This window comes from Herpailurus yagouaroundi, unplaced genomic scaffold (genome assembly GCF_014898765.1).
Source record: "Herpailurus yagouaroundi ecotype Mexico unplaced genomic scaffold, PumYag 29, whole genome shotgun sequence".
Taxonomy (NCBI): domain Eukaryota; kingdom Metazoa; phylum Chordata; class Mammalia; order Carnivora; family Felidae; genus Herpailurus; species Herpailurus yagouaroundi.
In genome coordinates, this window is record NW_024412377.1 from 30,095,723 (window position 1) to 30,117,235 (window position 21,513).

Consider the following 21,513-nt stretch of genomic DNA (forward strand, 5'->3'; position numbering starts at 1 on the left):
GTGTCCTAGCCTGACGGAGAACTTATTTCCCCCTAACTGTTGGGCCCAAGACCAGGGGAAAGAAAAAGGAGGGCCGTTTTCTGCGTGCAGTCTGGGGAGAGGTCTCTCTGTAAGGGGCCCGAGGCCATATTCCGGGGGGGAGGGGGGACGGCCGAAACCCTTTCGACAGTGGGCTGGGACGCTGCGGGCTCCCTGGGCATCTGACACTTGTTGAAAAGGCGACCCTGTCCCAAACCCCGCCAAACCGAAGGTGTGGCTAAACAGGGCGCTAGAGTTGGTCCGGGCCGGGCGGAAACCCAGCGGCTCCTACTTTGAGGTGGAGGAAGGAAGAGGTGCGTGCGTGAAGTTAAGCTGCATTTCTTCCTCGGAATACTTTAAATGTACATTCAAAGTACTGTGGAGTACGCTCGAGCACACCGGCGGCAGGGGCCGGAAGAGTTGTGTTTGTCCCCGCCAATGAGCAAAAATGTTGGGAGCAATGGGTTGGGCAGCACCCCCCTCCCCACCCGGGCGCGCGCGTCGGCTCTGCGGGCGGGTTTGCCAAAGCCCAAACCAGGGAGGCGCCAGGAGGCTGGGGGTTCCGGTAAAAGGCCACACCACTCCCCGATGAGGGTTCGTTTTCACCGGGTGGGTCTGGTAAACCAAGCCACGGCGCAATCAGCCCAGAGGTGCAAGGTAATGGTGGAGGGTGTTATTGGGGAGGTGGCACAGTACAGGAAAAAAAAAGTCACTAAAATAACTTCGATGGCCTGGCGGAGACATTGAAGAATTTCAAGAAACTGATGGAGGCGGAGACTCAAGTCCTGGACTGTCCAGGCAGCCCCTCTCCTAACCTCGACGGGCATGGTTAGTTGGGGTTGCGGGGATTATCAAAGTGCAAGCAATCGGGTTCAGAAAAGGGTGAGGAATGTAGCTTTGCAAGACAGCACCCTGGAAGAGGCTAGCCCGCTATTTTTATGTTCTCAGCACCTTTGCAGCAGTCCCTTCCACGGTGTGCGCCTTCCCTCGGAACAGACCCAAATAAGCTCAATAGTAAGTTATACTCCAGACTATGGTATCTCTGTAGCTGCACGTCCAGAGAGGACACTTTCTGGTCGCGGTGGGTTCAAAGATAACCCCAAACCCGCACCGTCCTGGGACTTGACAGAAGAGCGCCCCACCGAGTCGGGGAGGGAAACTGACCCTCTCGGGCATTCCGGGGGTCCACAGGCATCGGGCACCAGCGCTCTTTGCCCACGTGGAAAGGCAACGGCATCTCTGCAAGGCCAGCCCCTCTCCCGTTCAACTTCTCTCTCTCCTCTATCCTCCCGGCGCCTCGGTTCCATATAGTCTTTCCTCTTTCCAATGTTACCGCCTGCTCTGGGGTCCGGCCGCGCCCCCTCTGTCTTCCGCGCCCTGCAGGCCGCCGCGCCCTCCGGCGACTCAAGCGCCACCCGCCCCTTGCACCTCCGGCCCGCTCCCCCACTCACCTCGGATCCGGTCTCCGCAGACCCCCAGTTGGACATTAACTCCAGGAGCCCCGAGTCCCAGCCAGGAGCCCCATCCGGGCCAAGGGCAGGAGCGCAGAGCCCCGCCCAACAGGTCAGGGGCACGAGTTCGAAATCCTGGGGCAGCGAGGGCGCGCTGGAGGCGGCAGCCAAGGCTCCCGCCGCCGCCGCCGCCTCGAGAAGGGCGAGGGATGCCGACAGCTCCTCCGCCGATGCCCTGCACCCCCAGACCCCGAGGCCCGCGCCGCCGCCGGCGCCGGGGGGGGGGGGGGGTGACACGGCTGCGCGCGCCGCGCTCTTGGCCGGGGCTGCGCGGGCCCGGGGCGCGGCGGGCGGCTCAGCGGCGGCGGCAGCGCTCTGCGCCTTCTCGGGGCGCAGCGCTTGGTAGCACGAGATGGGCCGGGCTGATGCTGCCGCCGGAGCTGAGGTCTGGCCTGGAAATCCGAACGAGACACCACGTCAACCGGCGCGGGGAGTCCCGTGAAGACATGAGGGCGCCAGGAGCGCAGGCTGGTCCTTGAGAACCCCGGGCCGGGGGGCCGGGTGGGGGAGGGGAGGCGCGGGGCCCCGGGAGGGGAGGGGTGGGGAGGCGGTTGTGAGGGAGCGAAAGGAGAGCAGCAAGGCGGCGCCCGAGCTCCCGAGGAGAGGGCTCGGGGTGCGAGTGGGTGACGCGAGGCGCTCCTCCCCGGGGTGCAGGGAGAGCGCGCTCAGCGCGTGGAGACGCTGCCGGGCTCGCGTCTCCTCCTTGCGGGGTAGATCCGGAGGAATGCGGAGCTCGGAGCAGTCCAACCGAAGGGGGCAATCTGAACTTGACCGCGGCGCCCGCGCCGGGCTATGCCCCCGCGCCCCGCGCTGTGAGGGAGAGCGCTCCGTCGGGTGGAGGGCTACACTGGGCTTTCCTCGAGCCTGTCGAAGGCTTTCCTTTCTTCCCGGGGATCTAGCCCTCTCGCTTTTCTGCGAGGCAGAAGGCAGCGGGGACGAGAGGAGCTGCTTGCTGGAGTCCTCCTAGCACTACGAAGGAGTGTGGAGAGATGTGGAGCGGCCCAGTGAGGGAGGCAGAGTGTTTGCCAGGGGACGCTGAGAGTGGGGATGAATTTATAAGGCTCTCACTCAGTGACGTGCCCTCCAGTGGCTTTTCTGATTCGCTTTCTGACCTAAACACACATTAGTTTAGTCCCCATGCTAGGGCCAACACGGTCTCCAAATACCTGCTGGCTGAAGTCAGAGGCTTTGCATATCATGTATTACATGGCAGGCAACGAAGAAGGCTTCTGAGGCTGGCCGGCTCCTCAGTCCTAGGCTCCATTTTCATGCTGTTGTAATAGAATACCAGACGTGGGGTAGGCACATACATTCAAAATCCCAATTCCACAGGGGTAAGATCATTTTATCAGGAACAGGTCAAGGGAGGTTGGGCTAAACCTGCTTTTATCCAGATTTTCGAAAATGCAGATGGGTAACCGAAGCGAGCACTCCCTTGGGTGCTGGGTTTCCAGTGAGAGCAGGGACCCAGCTCCCATTCCCGATTTCTGTGACACCTTTGAGGCATTCCTTTTGTTGGTTAGCTTACCACCAGAAGCAGCCGGAGCCTTCTTTTGTAGAGGACATGAAGAGGGCAAGTCCTTACACACACCCTGCCCATGACTCTCCCCATAAATTCACACAGTGCATGAAATTAGCTCTGCCTTTAAAATAATGTACTAAATAAGGTACGTCTTTGCTATGCAGAACCTGCTTTCCGGAAGCCATTGGACCCGAATTGAGTGGGACCTCTTTTATTTTATTAGCTGGGGCCAGGGAAAGGGTAAACAGGCTCAGTTTACATCCATGTATCTCTAATTGTGTGACTCATCCGGTTGTTGGGGAGTATGTGTTCTTCAAGTAGCGAATACAGACAATAGACAAGGGGAATGTGTGGCAATGTGGGGAGAAGATCATGTATTAAACTTCTTAAAAGTCAAAGATCAGCTACTTTGGAGGTTTGTCAGTGAAGCTGGTGTGGGAGGAAAATTGTTCTTACTAATGTTACTGTGATTTAAGATGAAGCGGAGTGAAAATCAAGTCATCCAAACATACCTTAGCTGAAGTTTGGATGCTCACTGTAGTTCTGCAGAATGTGACATTTCCTTCTTTGATAGGTTTATGGTAGAAATGTGCATGGGCTTGGGAATGGGAGGTCAGACTAAGCTTAATAAGATGTGTCGTAGCTTAGCATTGTTTTTGGAATTTGAAGGCGACCCTAGTCAGTGTTCCTACCATGAACGACTTCTTCATTTTCAGAAGGTTTTTCACTGGGGATGATCATGCTGTCCAGGCACCTCCAATGATTTAGCATTTGTTACGTGCTAGACCCTGGGAATGTGCTGGCTGGGCTTTTTGGGGTTACAGAGAACAGATAGCACTGAGTTTACCCTAAGTAATGGGAGTTTGCTGTGGAAGGAAGGCTGACCGGAATCTCCACCACTCAGCCACGTGTCTCCGAAAAGCCTTCCGGAAAGGCCACCCAGCCAGGCCTCACGAAAACTGGATTGAAGTTCAGGAACTGGAAGGTCATTCAGGATACGGCTCTGTGACTGGGTTATCTCGCTGCCCCCTGAGCAGCAGGCATCTGCGATCCCTACCAGCAGGCTTAGCCGCCAAGGTGATTCAGTTCCTCTCTCTCTCTGTTTTTCTTCAGTTGTCTCTTGGCTTCTGATCCTGCGACCAACTGCTCAGCTTTCTGTTGATCTCACGTTTTAACTCCTTTAGTGAAAGAATCTAATTGGCCGCACCGGGCACTAACCACGTGCTAGAGTTGGACTCAGCATTTGTATCAGGCCTCCTTTGGGTTGCTGGACACCCTGTGGATCAGCAGACCTCGGTCAGGTGCTTATTCCTGGGCTAGTTACCTATGTCCAAGTTGTTGGGGTCACGTGGTACTGAGCCTGGCCACCTTTGCTTTAGAAACTTCCTGGGGTTCCTCCTTGCCTTCTTTCCACTGGACCTGTGCCTGCAGAAGGAATTTTGTTAACCATAGGCTCTTGGAATTTAACAAACCTCTGTCTACTACGAGACTCAAACTGAGTAAGATACAACTCCTGGGTCTCCCTCCGCTTAGCATCTGTAAGGAGAGGAAGCACACCAGCACACAAGCAGTCACAGCATAGAGTGCTAAATGCTCAAATAGAGGTGTGTATGAGGTGCTTGTGTCTGATCTTCTCACTGCCAGTCAAACCCTGGGGAGATTATGAAAACATACCTGTGCCTTGGGCCTATTCTCGGGCAATTAAATGAGACTTTCTTGGGGGCAGTGGAGCCCAGAGGTCAGTAATTTGTAACATGTACCCTAGTTGTTCTAAGCACAGCTGGGGTTGAAGTATCAATTAGCTTTATTTTTTTTTCAACGATTATAATCATTTTATGATTCTTTCTCAGAGCAAAACTGGGAGACTTACCTAGTTTGATAGCCCTAGAAACTTCCAGGACTAAGACACTTCTAAAATATTAAATTCCTTTTGGAATACTACTAATTATCTGGCAACTGTAGTATAAAGGAAAATATAAAATTGAATCCAGAGTTAAAGTAAATACTTCTAATTTTGAAGAAACATTTATTTGCATGATCGCAACATTCAGATGACTGCAGAAGAGAGGAAAAGGTTGAAAATTGTCAAAATCTTCTTACAAAGCTCAATATTTAAATGTACCATAATTGGTATTGACAAAAATCTCCTCAGACTCCGATCTTTACAATGAAAAACAAAGTTCTTCCATGAAGCAAGCATTTGATGTCTCAGGGACAAGAAGATGGCCTGATGTCACAATCTCAAAGCCACCAAATGCTGAAAGTAGGGACCCCTCCCTGGCTCATGGCTCCATCTTCTCCTTTTCTGAGGAACCAACAAAAGTTTGATTTGAAACTGTTCCTTAACAAAACCCAGAAAAGAACAATCTGCAGCCCCATTTTTGCTCTGAGTAGGTAGATTGTCCCCTCATAAAGTAACACCACACTGTTAAAAATCCTTCCATTGGCCCTAGATCTCAGCATTTCATCTGGAAAGCCCTGTCCAAGAATCAGAAAGAGAGAAGCAAGATTTGTTCAAGCATCTCATCTTCTGTTTGAGAAGAAAGGTTCAACACGCTATTCATTTCCCATTTCATCCTGAACATGTTCGTTGGAATTTATTGTAGGTCTCTAACTGGAAGATGTTTAAATGATGGGTGCTCTCTGTGCTCGAGGATCTTCTAGTCCCAGGGAAGAGAAAGCACAAACATAAGATGACAAAAAGTAATATAGGATATCATGAGGCTGTGGGCCACGACTATTACCATATTTGGAACTCAAACTAGGCCTTTCTTGGGGAAAGTAAGTGGGGGGGGGTGAGGGGAGCATTCCAGGCTAGGTGGAAGGGGTCTCTGGAGACTCAGCGCTTAACACTGCAGCCCACAGGGGCGGTAGGAGCAGCGGGTCAGCCTTTGGCCATTCACAGATCCTCCTCAGGGAGCTCCCAGTGGGGCTTTGCAGCTGCTTTGCCTATAAGGGCCAGGACCCGGGTCCCAGGACTCCCTCATAACATGGGTCATGACGGCTGAAACAGAATCCATCACTTGAGCAGGGCAATTTCCTTTTCAAAGTCACCACTTTATTGGGGAGGGATTTGTTTCATGCTTGCTTGCTCTTTAGCAGTCACTTTCACCGATGATACTATTACTCATAAAGAAAAGATAAATTTGCTATCCTTCAGACCACTTATAAAAAGAGAAAAGAAAAAAAAGAAAAGGGAAAAATGGGCTATAACGGCCCCTTTGCAAAGTAGTAGGAAAAGACAAATTTTGGGGGGTAAATTGTTTCTCATAAGAAATCAGTTCTGACATTGACATGGTAGAGTTATCAATGATTTCCAAGAGTTTCTTTTATGAGGATCAGATTGTCTAATTATCCACTAATTTTGTTTGTGGTTCTTGAGATTACTTGACGAGACTCCTCTTTTCCAGAAATAAAACTTCACTCAGGTAAGAGGGTTATTGGCAGACTTTGCTGCTATGCAGAGGGTCTCATGGCTTAGATCTGGGATGGGCAAACTTTTTCTGTAAAGGGCAAGCATTTTCTGTAAAGATAGTAACTAGTTTTGGCTTTGTAGGCCAACATACTGTTTCTGTTGCCATCACTCAACTCTACCCTTATATTACAAAAGCAGCCACTGATAATATGTAAATGAATGTGCAGAGATGTGTTCCCATAAAACTTTTTATAGACACTGAAATTTGAATTTTATATAATTCTCACCTGTCATGAAATACTATTCTTTTGATTTTTCCCTCAACCATTTAAGAATGTAAAAGTCATTCTTAGCTCATAGATCATCCAGAAGCAGGCAGTGGGCAGGATTTCACCTGAGGGCTATAGTTTGCTGGCTTCAGCTTTGGCTGAAGTTGTAACTTGGAAGATATATCAGCTCTAGAGGTATGAAATACCGAAGATGAAAAGGGACCCGAGGCTTCTAGTCCAGTCTCCTCATTTTACCAGAAAATTGAGGCAGAGAGTAGTTCAGTGACTCATCCAAGACCACTCTTTGAGTGAGTGACATACCCCTACCCTCTGAGAAAACGTGGGATAAAATTATTTCACTGGTATGCGTGTGTGGTCATGGGCATGCATGGTGGCAGCACAGGAGGGCACATGGGAGTATGTTGTGTCACTGTTCTTTCAAATTATGATTTAGTATATTTCACTGAGGCAAGAAAGGAGTCAACATATGGAGAAATCAGTTGGAATCTTTATTGGTGGCAGAGGTTGATGTCAGGCTGAATGGAAACAGAACTTTGAAAGGAGGTCGATTGTTGCCTTTTAGAGCACAGCAGAGCTCCCGGGCAGAGCAGAACCCTAACTAGGTTTTTTCCCCCCTCCTTAAAAAACCATTTTATTCCTGATTAGCTTTCAGACAGCGGCTACCCAGGATCTCATCAGAGAGGCACAGAGATATATTGTGTGTGCTTGTGCGTAAGAGAGAGACAGAGAGAGATTTGAGTGGGGAATCAAGATACCTGTATCCGAATTCTTTTGTAAGCCACCTAGTCCCTGCTGCCTTCCTAAAGAATGGAAAACACGGGTGATAGTTAAAGATAATGCCATAGAAGATAGTTGACTTTGGGACAAAAACTCCATATTTGGACCTTCAAGCCAAAATATTCCAAGGGCATATTTGCCATGTATGAATTGCATAATACAGACTTCAATGTAGATTGAATTCAGTCCTTCCTCTTACCTAAAATAGATGAGCTGTTTGACCACTTCCGACTCTGGCAACAAAGCAATATGACAGCCTCTCTTCTCTACCATTATTGGCTCCCATATTTTCACAGTGTGAGAAAATGAATGAACTAACTAATGAATCCTTATCAGTATGGGTTTATGAGACGCAAGTAGTAACTGTAAGTGTGAATTTTGTGGTCTTTAGACGTTTCAGGCGACCACCCAAATATCCCTCATGAGTCAGTAGCAGAGCCGAGACCAGGATAAAGCAGCTGGGCCTTCTCCTTTTGCGGGGCAGGTGCCACGCTAGTCCCCACCCCTGATTAGCAGAAATGTCCAGGTGAGGGCCCCAAATCCTGAAGCCAGGAATAAGGAGGAAGTTATGCCAATGATTAGGCAATTCAAGTTGGACCTCTGCCCCAGACAAGCTGTGGGAAACTTCTAGCATCCTTAGCTTTGCCTAATTTTCTCTTCTTACTCCTCTCTCACTGGACAGTGTGTGAAGAGATGAGATAATAAACCAGATATTCTGAGTTCATAAATTACTCCCTGGGAATAATTTATGTTGCATGTATACTTTCTGGCCACTGGGGTGCTATTTGGCAAATTACTGCCCTCCTGCGGTGCTCTAAGTGACCTGAAAGAGTTAATGCCTCCCTCCAAGTAATTCACTTACTCCTGGGGCATAATTTACACTCCAAGAGGATCTGGCCTGCCTGCTTTATGTGGGGCCGAGGCGCGCTTGGAGTTCTTTGAGAGAAAGTCAGCTCTAGAAATGCAAAGAATTAATATTAGAAAAAAGCACATTTGCAGACCATTCTTTACGGGACCCATCATGCAGCTTCCCAGAACAATCCTGTAAGGTAGGCCATTGTTATCCTTTCCAGAGTTATTCTCTAGCCAATGAAAGATCAGTCCATAATATGCCCAACACGAGGTGAGGGAATAGCATATTTGTAGAATGACTTCACTATTTGAAAAATAATGGGTGAAAGTTTGGGAAGTGCATTTTAGAAAGTAAAAACAAAAGGTGAAAAGTAAGGTAGGTAAATGTAATAAAATATCTGCTTTACAATGTTGAACAGTAGGAATATGACCTAAATATAGTGGGTTAATTTTTTATACAAACACAGGAGCACTTGTGTATTAGAATGTGTCATCTGTTTTAAAATGGCCACCCGAGGAGACTATCCATGTATCCTAATACGCAGCTATTGCTCAAAAACACCTGACACATAAATATATTTCTTCATTCATCCAACAAATGGTCGTGAAGACACCTTGCTTCGTAAGGACTTGTGTTGGCAGTTGTCAAAGGACATGAAAAGACATGAGATGGCACCCCCATATTTGGTGGTGGTAGTTTTCTGGATTTTGAAGATGGGTTTAATTTTGGGCAAAGACCAAGCCATCTGAAATAAATTCTAGTGAAAGAGGTGGGTTAAAACCAAGAGAAGGCTGCTTCTCGTATGGCTTGGGAGTAAATTGCAGGGAGGGCCTCAATTCTTCATCTTCATTTTCTGTACCCAAGCCCTTTGTCATGTGACTTTGCAAATGCTCTTACTAACAGGGTGGTATCCACTTCCACATCCCTTGAATCTGAACTGGCATTGTGACTCGTTTTGGCCAGCAAAATGCAATGGTAGTAAGCATTTGCCACTTTTGAGCTTAGGACCCCAAAGGCGGACATGTTCCCACTTACTATTTTTTTTTTTAATTTTTAAGTTTTATCTTTATTTATTCTTGAGAGGGGGAGGGGCAGAGAGAGGATCAGTGAGAGAGAGAGAGAGAGAGAGAGAGAGAGAGAGAGAGAGAATATCAAGCAGGCTCCATCCACACTGTCAGCGCAGAGCCCGATGCAGGGCTATGAGATCATGACCTGAACTGAAATCAAGAGTCAGATGCGTAACTGACTGAGCCACCCAGGCGCCCTCCCCCACGACCGACTCTTTGAGACTCTGCCATTACCATGAGAACATGCTTGGGCTAGCCTGAGGAAGGGTGAGAGACTGGTGGTTCAGGTAGTTTTGCTGCATTCATCACAGCCAAGGTCAGCTCAGATCTGTTGAGAGTTAGCTCACACCTCCACCCCTAGATGTGTAAGTGAGCTTAGTACAGATCAGCAGAGCTGCCTCACTGACCACTCCTGATAGATGAGCCATAAGTGCTTCTTGTTTTATGCTACTGGGATTTTGTGGTTGTTACACAGCATTGTCATGGCCATCGATGACTAATACAGCTTGTAAACTGATTCCAAAAGAGGAACTCCATAACAGCATTTCTGGAAAAAGTGAATGGTATCTCCAGGTGACTGCTAGGAGGTGGTAAGATACATTTGGGGATGTCTGTGTTTGTTTGCCGGGCATCCTTCCTCTGTTCCCACTGCACCTTGTACTATATGCGATTGCTTGTATGCATATCGTGCTTTGTTAGACCAAATGTTCTGCAGGGGCAGGAATCACATCTTTTGCTTTTGCATCCTTAATACCAAGCACATAAATGGTATTAAATGATGGAAAGTGGAGAATTTCATTAGAAGTCATAACTTGCATTGTATGCTTTTAATAACTTTGGTCTATTTACAACATATGTTTGGTATGTAATATGTAATCTTAAAAATTAATTAATGCAGTTACTTGACTAGATTATACATGCCCACGTTATACCTTTCAGAAGGTGCGAAGGTAATTTCAGTGATAAGCGATTCTCACATGCCATCTTCAAGCCATCCATTCCCCTGGTAACACAATTACCGAATTCATATCAGTTCTTCCAGAGAACGTGCAATGCGCAATTATTAAAATACAGCTTTTGTCTAGGAAAGAAAGAGAATTTTCAACCATCATATTGTAAAAGTCTGCACATTTTACAATCCCCTTTTTTTGACTGGTTGGGCCTACTGTTACAGCCCTTAGGTTCTTTTCTAGAATGTTGGGAGAGCTATTTCCCCCTGGGTTTGTTCCTTTTTAATTCAGCAACTTTCCTTCAGCCTTAAGGTTTGAACGCTGCTGGAATTAACGCAGCTGTTTGTGTTTACTTCTTAGCTTGTGTACTTCTTCTATCACATGTCAGCCCAGCTCCAGGAGCCTGGTAATTACCATGGAACCAGGCAGCAGGGGGAGCAGATAAACTCAAAACATGGAGTTCTCTGTCTGGGTGACAGGGAGCCAGGAGTTCTAAAGCCCTATAAAGAACCTTTTGTCATAGAGAACCCATGCCTCTATTTGATATGATAGTGGGATGGGTATAATTTTAATAAAAATTCTTAAAGGAATCTTTATAGATGAGCATGTTGCATCTGCTTTAGAACAATGCAAAACCATGTTGGCATAACCATGTTGGCTGGAATAAAGCTGGTATTGTGTCTTTCGAGGCATGTTTTGGGGGTTCTATGAAGTGGTTTAAACCAAAGCCGCAAAAATAAAAAAAAATTTATTTTCAGATGAATTTCAGTAGACTGCCGATTCCTAGCATTTATGTGCTAAAAATGCATACTTTTAAGAAATATCTTAACAATTAAGTGGTTTAAAAATATTCTCTCCTCCCCAAGTATTCTTCCCCATGATTTATAGAATTTCAGGTTGAACTAATTTTAACAAGTACATGGGGCGCCTGGGTGGCGCAGTCGGTTAAGCGTCCGACTTCAGCCAGGTCACGATCTCGCGGTCCGTGAGTTCGAGCCCTGCGTCGGGCTCTGGGCTGATGGCTCGGAGCCTGGAGCCTGTTTCCGATGCTGTGTCTCCCTCTCTCTCTGCCCCTCCCCCGTTCATGCTCTGTCTCTCTCTGTCCCAAAAATAAATAAACGTTGAAAGAAAAAAAAAATTTTTTTTTGAACTAATTTTAACAAGTACAAAACATATACTAGGTACCCTATTCTACGTTTGTATGTGTACTTTCTCACCCAGTAAAATATAATGTTCATTAAATATTATGTTACAATGATCAAAACAAAAAAGTTAAGTGAAATGATGTATTTGTTTTATATCTGCTTTTTCTGGCTCCTATAATCTTGGTTTGCATAATATGGTTGCCAATAATCTCTCTGTAGAGGAAGTCTTTTGTATGTTTTACACCAGATTTTGCATGATTCATTTACATTCATGTGATGGCCACTCTCAGAGAGAAAAAACTGCTGCAGTGTGGCATGCCTGGGATGTTAGTTTTTTCTTTATGATGGAGGGGCTGTTTCATCAAAACATTGTTTCAAACAGATGTGTTCTGGTGTTTACTGAGGGGAGAATTTAAGCCAGACTGATTAATTAGCAGTTAGTCAAGACGTTGCCCTGCTCGTATCTGGGTAGTCTGGGGATTATGAGGCTGTCAGTAGGTTATACTCAGATGATAAAAAAAATGACGAACAGCAAACAAAACCTCAGATCACTATGCTAGTGTGTAAAATATGGTGTCCTGACCACCCTATGTGGTTTTTATTGGGACCTGAGTTTTCTTGAGTCGGCTTGATAGGGCTAGCATGGGAGGTCGGCATACTTTTTCTGTAAAAGGGCCAGGTAGTAAATATTTTAGGCTTTGTGGGCCATATAGCCCGTCACAACGGTGCAGCTCTGCAATTGTAGCATTAAAACAGTCATAGACAGCATGGAAACGAATGGGCTGTGTTTCAATAAAACTTTACTGGGGACATGAAAATGTGAATTTCACATAATTTTCCCGCGTCAGGAAATATTACTGTTCTCCAGTTTTTTCCCCAGCCATTTAAAAATGCAAAAAAAAAAAAAAAAAAACACACACACACACACACAAAACCCCTCTTTATTTGCTGGCCATATATCTGGCCCATGGCCCATAGTTTGCTATCCCTTGGACTAAGGCAGAGTCTAGAATCAGTTTTAGTCCTTTTTCTTTTTTCTTGTTTTCTTTTCCTTTCCTTTCCTTTCCTTTCCTTTCCTTTCCTTTTCTTTTCTTTTCTTTTTATTTCTTTCTTTCTTTCCTTTTTTAAATTAAATTAAATTAAATTTAATTTTAGCATATAGCGCAACAAGGATTTCAGGGGTAGATTCCTTAGTGCCCCTTACCCATTTAGCCCATCCCCCCTTCCACAACCCCTCCAGTAACTCTCTGCTCTCCATACTTAAGAGTTTCTTATGTTTTGTCCCCCTCCCTGTTTTTATATTATTTTTGCTTCCCTTCCCTTGTATTCACCTGTTCTGTGTCTTAAAGTTCTCATATGAAGTCATATGTTATTTGTCTTTCTCTGACTGACTAATTTCGCTTAGTATAATACCCTCTGGTTCTATCCACATAGTTGCAAATGGCAAGATTTCATTCTTGTTGATTGCCGAGTAATACTCCATTGTATATATACCACATCTTCTTTATCCATTCCTCCATTGATGGGCATTTGGGCTCTTTCCATACTTTGGCTATTGTCGATAGTGCTGCTATAAACATCGGGGTGTGTGTGCCCCTTTGAAACAGCACACCTGTATCCCTTGGATAAATACCTCGTGGTGCAATTGCTGGGTCGTAGGGTAGTTCTATTTTTAATTTTTTAAGGAACCTCCATACTATTTTCCATCTTTCTTTCTTTCTTTGCAGTAGACTAATTCTTTCTAAATCTTCATTTCTATATTTCTAAAATGAGAGGTAATAGTAGTTCCCCTATCTCTTCCCCAACTTACTCCACAGGTTTTTGTGATGGCCATTCAAATTGAGAACAAGGATCTAGGATCTTCTGACTCCCCCCATTCAGTGTGAGGGGCTTTGGAGTCTGACTTCCTAAACTCAATCTCAGGACTGTTGGCAGGAATAAATGAGGTAATGGATGTGACAGCTTTTGAAGAATGTGAAGTGACGTGCTGATGTAAGACATTCACTACATTATTATCTGTATCAGGAATGCATTTGGTTGCAAGTAGCTGAGAACTGAAGTAACCATGGCTTAAACCATAAAGAAATTTAATGTTCATTTACCTGAATGTACAAGGTCCCAGGATTTGTGCTGTGGCTCCATGATATCATTCAAGACCTGATGTTTGCTTTCTACATTCTGCTAGTATCCATGTATTGGTGATACCTCCTTTCACAGCGCAAGATGGATGTCACAACCCCAAAAGTCTTGTCCTCACATGGCAGTGTCCCAAATAAAAATCAAGAGGGAGGAATGGGGAGACAAGGGATTTTTCTCATAGCCCTCTCTCATTTTATCAAGGGGGAAAGTTTCTCCTAGCACTTCCCTCAGCAGCCTTCTCTTCACATCTCATTGAGCAGAACTGGTTCACATGGCCATCCTAGCCACATCACTGGCAAAGGGGAAGAGGATTGATGTTCCTGTTGTATAAACCACGAGTCAGCTTTTGCTATTGGATACAATGCCACCTGAACAGTGAGGATTCTGCTAGCAAAGAAGATGAGAGAGCAACTACTGGAGCCTGCCACATTATTTTCCTTTCCTCTTACAGGTGTGTGGCTGGCATCAGGTTGGGGAATAGCTGATGAGCTAATTCCCTAAGAACAATCTGAGATGAATCCTCCAGGTGCCATGCCAGCTGTCCGGTACAATGGCACCAAGACCACTGCAGTTAGCTGGCAGGGTCAGGCTATGAGTTGAGACTGCATGAGGGCAGAATCTCCACATCAACCTGCAGAAAGGGGAGGAACCTGATGGTCATCTCTATATGGCTTCTGGAACATACTAGGGAGGACCTGTTCAGTGCCCGTATATTATTCTATATTATGATAAAATGCTCCATAGTCATGTTTCTGAGGAATCTTTTTAATGTAAAATCTGGTACTGGAGGCACCTTTGTAGGTGTATCTCATTTTCAGGAAGCTCAGATTAAAAATCTGGGCCACAGGGCACCTGGGTGGCTCAGTTGGTTAATCGTCTGACTCCTGATTTCAGCTCAGGTCATGATCTCACGGTTCATGGGTTCAAGCCCTGCCTGGGATTCTCTGTCTCCCTCTCTCTCTGCCCCTCGCCCCTCAAAACAAACAAACAAAGAAACAAACAAACAAACAAATATTTTAAAAAATCTGGGGTCACAAAACACAATTAGGGGTTAAATATTTTCAAGTTTAAAATATTTTTCATCTTCCAGAAGAAAATATTTCGGTGTACTTCAAATGATTTCGCTGACGAAAATATGACTTCCACATAATTTATATATGTGTATTTCTATACACACACACACACATGCACACATATACCTGTTGCATTGATTAAGCTAGGTAGACCTATAAATTGATTAATTGGTTAATTGAAAAAGCATGACTAAAATAACCCTTTAGAATAAAATGTACACTAATGTAAAGTAAATTAAACATCTCAGGGTTTCGGGGTACCAAAGCAACATTTTCCAAGGAATTAAAAATACTCCAAAAAGAAAGCCTTACCCAAGTAATACCCTCTGTTCATAGAGGTCAAATCTCATTACAATGCAGATTCCTACATTATGTGGGAGGTTGAACCAAAGGTCCCTCAAAACTGAGTAGCGTTTAACCTTGATTTCTCCTTTTCCTAAATACTGCAATTCTAGGATTACAGTAGAAATGTCTTCATAATCCAGTTCCAAGCTCATAGCCCGCTATGCACACATTCACCTCTCCATTTATCTGTTTGTTCATATGTGTGTGTGTGTGTATGTATTTGTGTATATATACACATTGTTCCTGCCCTCATGGAACTTAAAGCCTTGATGAGGAGGTCAACATGAAACACCTGATTCTATGATGAATGAATAACTACACACAGATCATCAGTGCTCTGAAGAAGGGAACACCGCACTGTGAAAGGAAAATGAAGGAACCTGTCCCCCTTGACTGGGCCATCAGGGAAGGCGTCTTTGAGGAAGCAATGTTTGATCTGATAGCCAGCATGTGACTAGGAATTAATTAGGAGAAAGGTGTAGAGTGGGATGGAAAGAGCATTCCTAACAGAGATACTGTGTGCGTTCACCTGTCCATCCATCCATGTGTCCATCTGTCCATCTGTCCGTCCGTCCATCCATCCATCCATCCTGGTTTATGACAGTACAGTACCAAGTGATCATGGAGATGCAAACAAGAAGAAGCTCTCTCTGTTTTCTGAGTCTGTAAGTCCATTTAGGGAGACCGGAGAAGTATGTTTAAAAACATCCTCAGAAAATGTTAGGTTATTTTAAGAAACAATAGATGTGAGGCAATTTTAGCACTTACTCTTGCTCTTATTGGAATGGGATTTGTCTGAATGAACACCCAGAGGCCCCCCTCCTGGGTATCGACCCCACTCTGCTTTTTTCTTTCATGGAGAAGGTGTAGAGGATAAGACCCACTGCCAGAAGCCTAACTATACTTCCATGGAAACTGAGACAAAATCCTGCATTAACAGAGGAATTGATCTAATTTTACAATGAATTACTTTTTTCTAGTGCTTTTAGGATCACCCACAACCCAAAATTCAATATTTAAAAAAATGGGAATTAAATTGGTATCCATTCTACATAAGGAGATTTCACCATCTCACTGTGTCCTCCCACAATACAGTTGCTCATGCTGAAATCTGGTAGTTTGCAGGCCCGCTTTTAGTGATTAGCAAATTATCCGTTCACAGCTGTTGTAAATGTTCCACCGGGCTCACAGAATCTTGGCGTTAAATTTATACCTGGAATGAGCTTAGAGATCCAATATAATTCTCATTTTACATGAGGAGGAATTGAAAGCGAGACAGGTTAAGTGATTTTTTTTCAAGCCACTTAAAAATGTATGCCCCAGCTCACTCCGCAGGCTTTAGTGATGGTTGGGCAAGTCGAGAATAAGCCGCATCTGGGATCTGCTAATGGTTCAGGGTGAGGAGCTTCTAGGTCTGGTTCTCTGCACTCAAATCCTTGCCATTTACTAGTCTTGTAACTTGGAAAAATTGTTTAATTTCCCAAGTCTTGGTTTCTTCAGCTATAAAGGGGGATAATACTTGTGCCCACCTCATTGCATTGTTGGAAAGATGAAAATGCACGAGAAGAGTCAGACCTGCAGTAAATGCTCTGTGAATGCTTTGCCACAGGTCTTGCTGTGGCCAAAGAAAAAGGACAGAAGTGGCCCTATGTTAGATCTAGGTGAGACTTCAACAGGCATGACAAGTGTCCTCTGCTTTTTTGTGCCGAGAGGCTCTACCATGAGAAAACCGTTGCCTTGGGCAGTCCATCATCCCAGAGAAAGGAGATGGATGGAACAAATGTGAGTTATTATGAATGATGTCACCGTGAACATTCTTGTGCAGGTCTTTCTGTGGGTATACACATGTATTTCTTTTTTTTTAATATTTTTTTAAACATTTATTTTTGAGACAGAGAGAGACAGAGCATGAACGGGGGAGGGTCAGAGAGAGAGGGAGACACAGAATCTGAAACAGGCTCCTGGCTCTGAGCTGTCAGCACAGAGCCCGACGCAGGGCTCGAACTCACGGACTGCGAGATCATGACCTGAGCTGAAGTCGGCCGCTTAGCCGACTGAGCCACCCAGGTGCCCCTTTTTAAATTTTTTTAAATGTTTGTTTAGTTTTTGAGAGAGAGAGCGCGCGCGCGCGCACCCGCACGAGTGGGGGAGGGGCAGAGAGAGGTTGGCACAGAATCTGAAGCAGGATCCAGGCTCTGAGCTGTCAGCACAGAGCCCAATGCGGGGCTTGAGCTCACGAACCGTGAGATCATGACCTGAGCAGAAGTCCAACGCTCAACCAACAGAGCCACCCAGGTGCCCCCACATGTATTTCTTTCAAGTACAAATGTAGGAGTGGAATTACACTAAAAGCAGCCAAGCCGTCTTCAAGAATAGCTGTACCATTTTCTACCAGCAGTGTTTGAGCGTTCCCGTTCATCATCCCATTACCAATACTTGACACTGTCAGTCTTTTTTTTTTTTTTTTTTTTTAACACTTTAGAGACAGGAAGAGAGAGAGAGAGAGTGCAAGCAGGGGTGAGGGGTGGAGGGATACAGAGAATCTCCAGCAGATTCCACGCTCAGTGCGGAGCCCACGTGGGGCTTGACCCATGCCCCTGGGATCATGACGTGAGCCAAAATCGAGAGTCAGACGCTCAACAACTGAGCCACCCAGGTGCCCCAACAATGTCAGTCTTAAATCGTGCCCATTCTGCTGGATGTGTGATGGTATCTCATGGTTTGTAGCCTACTGAGTTGCAAAACATTGCTTGCTTGTTTGAGAACTTCTAATACTAACTTCTAGGTCCTCTGTTTTGTCTTTAAGGATGGGGCACAAGGAATTAGACCAAGCCCAGACCCAGACTTGCCACTCAGCCTTGCTCATCAACACCACCAACTGGGAATTGGCCAGATCAAGCACCATTTACCCCAGAAACACCCAGCCAGCTCACTGGGTAGTTGGTGGACCTTCGAGGTGGCCACACTGCTTCGATGCCAAAGCTCTTTCTCCTATGTGACAACTGTCTGTGAGTGTGCCGTAGAGGCATCGAGGGTCTTTTTTTTACACTTTCCGTGTATTTAGTGAATAGCAAGCATACTTTAGATGGACTAACGTCACACTGTGCTTGTGTAGCTCGCAGAGAAGGAACCGCCTCAGGACTTTGCCAAGGATCGAGCACAGGATGCTGACTGCAGCCAGCCTTCTCAATCCTCTCTCCCTCTGCGCCCCTTCTACTTCCACTGTCTGTTTCTTCCGTCTCCCTTTCGTCCTTCTTTCTCTCCTTTTTTATTTCCTTCTCACTCTCCCTTTTCTCCTTGCCCTGCTTGTTTTTCTCCTTCATCAACTAAACAAGCATTGAACCAATTTGAAATCACCAGAAAAACTCAAACTCCTGAAACATCATGTTATATGCGCCAGTCCCTTCTAAATTTAATATAGACTTTATTTATTTCATATATAATTTTAATGTGTATATTATTGAGTTCTGTTTTGTCCTGTTATCATTACTTCATGTAATTATTTTCATATTTATAGATCATGCTCATAATTGTGATTCTTTTTTTTTTTTAAGTTTATTTATTTTGAGAGACAGAGAGAGAGAGAGGGAGGGTGAGCACAAGTAGGGAGGGGCAGAGAGAAAGGGAGAGAGAGAATCCCAAGCAGGCTCCATGCTGTCAGTGTGCAGGGCCTGATTCAGGGCTCAAACTCATGAACCACGAGATCATGACCTGAGCTGAAACCAAGAGTCAGATGTTGAACTGACTGAGCCATTCAGGTGCCCCTATAATTGTTCTTTTTTTTTTTTTTTTTTTTAACGTTTATTTACTTTTGAGAGAGAGAGCAAGCACAGGCAGGAGAGGGACAGAGAGAGAGGGAGACACAGATCTGAAGCAGGCTCCAGGCTCTGACCTGTCAGCACAGAGCCTGATGCAGGGCTCGAACCCAGAAACCGTGAGATCATGACCTGAGCCGAAGTCAGACGCTTAACCGACTGAACCACCCAGGTGCCCCCTATAATTGTTATTCTTAATGTCAATGTGATAGTCCATTGTATTGACACACCAGCCTGCTGAGCCATTTCATCTAATAGCTATAGACTATTCTAGCGTATAGATGCAGCAGAATTTATTTGACCAATCTTCTTTTATTGGGCATTTATGCTACTTCCAGTTTGGAACATTAATAGTAATGGTATTAAGAAAGTATCCTCTTACATGTATCTTTATCTGCATTTCTGCTTCTTTCCTTAGGATTCATTTCTAGATGTAGAATTACAGGGCCAAAGGTAATGAAACTTTTATTCTTTCTACACATAACCAGCAATATTCCAGAAAGACCTGATTAATTTTGCTACCAAAAGTAATGTTTGAGAATGCCTATTTCATGCACGGCCGATGAAAACATAAAAAAACTTACATAATTAGATAAAAATCTTTGTTATTGTTTTGAAATTACAAAACTGGCAGGATTTTATAGGCAGCAGGAGCTGCTGCTGAATCAGGACCAGGGTGCAGTCAGTGATGATACGTGAGATTTTTCAGTGTGTCTTCCTTATTAGCAGTCAGTTGCTGGATTCTTCTCCCTTACTTTCTCCTCTCTTGGTGGTCATCAGTGCTATTATCCAGATCTTTCTGACTCTTTGACTTCCATGCACGGGGGAGGATTTTACTTCCTGGCCCCCTTGTTATTTGGGTGACTAGGGTTGGGCCACATGACCTATTCTGGGCAGGAAGGTGTGAACGGATGTGATGTGTGTCCCCACCAGACCAAGCATGTAATTGCTGGTGCGAGATTGTGCTGTCCTCTCCCACGTGTGTGGCTACATGTGATGAAGATGTGCTGGAATGAGAAAGAGGCCTTTTCTTGGCCTTTGAGATTTGAGTAGTGTTTGCTGCCACAGCATAAACTAGCCTGTTCTGAATGTGGTATCTTCTCTTCCCTCCCGACATTTGTGACAAGTCACCCGTATCCAGCACACAGTCACAAGGCCTTTGCCATGAGCCTAATGGTTGGGAGTCAACAGAAATGATTTGAGTCTCGTGTTATATAATTGTCATAAGATGCTTAATACAATTACCACTTAATTTTTTAAAACCATATTTATGTTAAGGAAGCAAAAAGCAAGTACCTTTGTTTATGCCGAGGGGTCCAAGAACAAAGACGCTGATGGTGGCAGGGTGGGAAGGGGAGAGATATTGATGGTGGGCTCGGGGAGAGATGGAGGTCTGACCCATTGGTCCCGTAGATGCAGAGTCTGTGGCTTTAAGCTTCCCAAGGTAGGACAAAAAGGCTAAGCCCAGGAGCCTGTCCAAAAAAAGGCTTCCGCTGTGTGCACAGTGTGTGGTGAAATCGTGAAGAAACCACATGCCCAGTGGAAAATAATGCTGAGCAGATCTTGATACAAGGCAGTGTGGTCTTGCTCCTCTGTTTACAGAGGAATCCTTTCATGCAGGCATGATAAATGGAGGATTTAAACGAGCTCCTCTAAGCTAACAGGCCGTTTGTCTCGAAGTTTCCAGGTTTCCAGGCTGTCTTCAAGGAGTACACCATTGACTTTGAAATTAGTTGTTATGTGGAAAGATACATTCTAAGTCTCTAAATTATCAAGCTGCAGGAACTTGTCACTCCAGTGCTGTCCTGGAGTCCAGCTCTGTTCCGGCCCTCCCTTCTGTCCTGCGAGGTTGTCCTGTGGGTGAATTTGGCTCTTTTCTGCTTCTAGATGCTGGCACCTGCACTCCTCCTCCTTGCTTTTCTTGAGCATCAGTATTTCCAACTTCTATTTTCTAGTTTTATTTTGTTTGTTTGTTTGTTTGTTTCTATGATATAGAGAACCTCTGAATTTCCTTGAAGGGAAAAGGAGTTTTAGAAGAAGTGGATGGTTTCTCAGATTGCGCTCAAGGGTGTTTTCTTTAGTTTGTAGATTTTTCAGGAGCGAAAACACTTTGGTTGATGATATGTGTATGTGCGCGTGTGTGAGAGATCTACCACCACAGGAAAAAAAGGATATGTGTTACACCTTTCTCTTTTAAATTAAAGCAAGTTGTGATCTTTTTAGAGGATGTTTCAGAATGTCCTTGAAGAGATGTCCCAGGATGGCATCACCCAACCAGACCAATTACTTTTCTGGAGGCGCTCAGGGATGAAACTTTTTCTCCTTCCAGAATACTTTCCTTCTAACCCGTGTCCTTAATAATTTATCATCTGCATGACAATGACCAGAGTGTAGTTTCTATGCAGATTCCTGAGTTATATCCCAGACCCACTGAGTCCGAGCCTTGCGGGCTGTGAGCCGGGTACCTGCATTAAAAAAAAATTTTTTTTAAATGTTTATTTATTTTTGAGAGAGAGAGGGAGACAGAGTGTGAGCAGGGGAGGGGCAGAGAGAGGGGGAGACAGAATCCAAAGCAGGCTCCAGGCTCTGAGCT

General features: G+C 45.3%; 1 protein-coding gene and 1 long non-coding RNA gene across 5 annotated transcripts in view; one reads left to right on the top strand and one right to left on the bottom strand.

Moving 5' to 3' along the window:
* Positions 1-1,796, bottom strand: part of GDNF (glial cell derived neurotrophic factor) — a 28,336-nt gene extending 26,540 nt beyond the window's left edge. For both annotated transcript variants that reach the window (XM_040495678.1, XM_040495676.1), the window contains exon 1: positions 1,470-1,796. The gene's annotated coding sequence lies outside the window, so the exon portion shown is untranslated. The remainder of the gene's footprint in view (positions 1-1,469) is intronic.
* Positions 561-21,437, top strand: LOC121043695 (uncharacterized). 3 transcript variants are annotated; one of them, XR_005796984.1, is made up of 4 exons: positions 2,409-4,128; positions 13,366-13,494; positions 17,912-18,113; positions 19,339-21,437. It is a non-coding gene; the product is annotated as an uncharacterized LOC121043695 (long non-coding RNA). The 3 variants fall into 3 exon arrangements; XR_005796983.1 differs by lacking the exons at positions 2,409-4,128; positions 19,339-21,437 and adding an exon at positions 561-846 and having other exon boundaries at positions 17,912-18,683; XR_005796982.1 differs by lacking the exon at positions 19,339-21,437 and having other exon boundaries at positions 17,912-18,683.
* Positions 21,438-21,513: the final 76 nt, after the last annotated feature.